The sequence below is a fragment of the Pteronotus mesoamericanus genome, unplaced genomic scaffold, assembly GCF_021234165.1.
Source record: "Pteronotus mesoamericanus isolate MK-2021 breed Mesoamerican mustached bat unplaced genomic scaffold, CSHL_Meso_final contig_180, whole genome shotgun sequence".
Taxonomy (NCBI): domain Eukaryota; kingdom Metazoa; phylum Chordata; class Mammalia; order Chiroptera; family Mormoopidae; genus Pteronotus; species Pteronotus mesoamericanus.
This window is the reverse complement of record NW_026555076.1, coordinates 1,371,661-1,373,413: the sequence shown is the minus strand read 5'-3', so window position 1 is coordinate 1,373,413 and position 1,753 is coordinate 1,371,661. Positions and strand designations below refer to the sequence as shown.

At 39.9% G+C, this 1,753-nt stretch overlaps 1 pseudogene; it reads right to left on the bottom strand.

Annotated features, from left to right (window-relative positions):
* Window positions 1-746: 746 nt before the first annotated feature.
* LOC129065477 (26S proteasome non-ATPase regulatory subunit 10-like) lies at window positions 747-1,453 on the bottom strand (annotated as a pseudogene).
* Window positions 1,454-1,753: the final 300 nt, after the last annotated feature.

The following is a 1,753-nucleotide window of genomic DNA, read 5'->3' as shown; positions in this document are numbered from 1 at the left end:
ATCAAAGTACAGTTTTGTAACATAGCATGTTAACAAGCTTTACATTCTTTTTAATACAGGATGACAATAGAGGTACTTCAAACCTTCCTTTTTAAAAACAACACTTTTTATGGAGGGAACTAGCTCATTAAAAAGACACATGGGTACATAGGCTATAATTTGTTGTTATTTTAGTGCTTTTGGATGACAAATTTGCAAGAGCACACTTTCCAACTGAAATTTTGGTCCTCTAAAAAATGTAAGTATTCCTCCTATAGCAAAAACAAATTAAACATTACCATTGAAAAAACAGAAATTTTTGGCATAGACCTGAGTGAGCTTGAAAAACAAGTTAGGATGTGTTTTTCAATTGTACAGAAGGAACATTCTAGAATCCACCTAAAAACATTTGGCAGAACAACTGGCCTGAGGCTACAGGGTCATTCTGACTCAGAGAAGAACACAGGGTGCATGGGAGAGTGCTCAAGTCTCACAATAACCACAGAATCCCTACTCAAAATTAACCAGAATTCTATACAGAATATACAACAATAGTAGAACAATCTTAACATTATTCAATGCTTGGGAAGCAAATTGTAAGTTTAGAACAAATATCTCAACAGAAACAATAGTCAAAGTGTTTATAATACTTTGAAGGTGAAAAAAACCTTCATATTAATAGATGATGTCTTATGTGCAAGTACATTTGTTCCCAGGACACTGAGCACAACCACAGAACATACGAAGTAAAAATAAATCCAAGCTGCTTAACCTTCCACCATTCCCTTGAGTGCTAAACCTAGGCCACCTTTGGCCACTTGTAGGAGTGTCTCTTCTTTTTTATCCTCAATGTAAATACTTGCTCCCTGGGATACCAGCCGTTTTGCTTCTTCCCCTCTCTCCTCATCACAGGCTAAGTGCAGAGGAGTGTTACCCTCAGTGTCTTGGATGTTTGTGGAATCTTTGTAATACAGAAGGATATGAATTATCTTCAAGTTACCCTTCGCTGCAGCCAGGTGCATTGCTGTAGCCTCATAATGGTCCTTAGCATCTGGATTGGCTCTGCCTTCCAGTAACGTAACAGCGATCTCATGCCTGTTTTTGGAAGCTGCATAATGTAGGGGAGTACAGCCACTTTGATTGACAGCATTCCCTTGAGCACCTCTTCCCAGAAGGGCTTTTACAATCTCATCCCAGCCAGCAGAAGCAGCAAGATGAAGAGGAGACCAGCTGGCGTCATCTTTATTATTCATTGGCACCCCAAGTTGCAGCAAGAACTCAACAATCTCTGCATGTCTGTCTGAGCATGCCTAGTGCAATGCAGTTCTACTGTCCCGGTCAGTTCTAGTAGCCAGGGATTTATCGGCCAGGATCTCCTTTTTCAACTCGTCCAGCTTTCCGCTCTGGGCCAGATTACAGACCATTAGGTTAGACACAAACCGCTCCATTTTGCTTTCCCAGGATTTCGGTAGAGCAAGACCAATGACCTCATGATTACTTTTTAAATCTGCTATCTTCATCATTTCATTTTTTGGGGGGGAAAAAGAGTGTTTTAATGACCATATTAGTGGGGTAGACATTATTTCATAATGAAAGAAATCTTTTAAATCGGATAATGTGGTTTTAAAAACTCACTAAACTGTGCTGCTATTTTCTTTCCCCACTCAGGGTACAGTGTGAACTTTACTCAGAGCTGCTCCGAGCATGGGCATTTGAAAAATACCAGTATAGACATGATGGAAAGACAAGAATGAAGTCAGGAGAGACTAGGGAA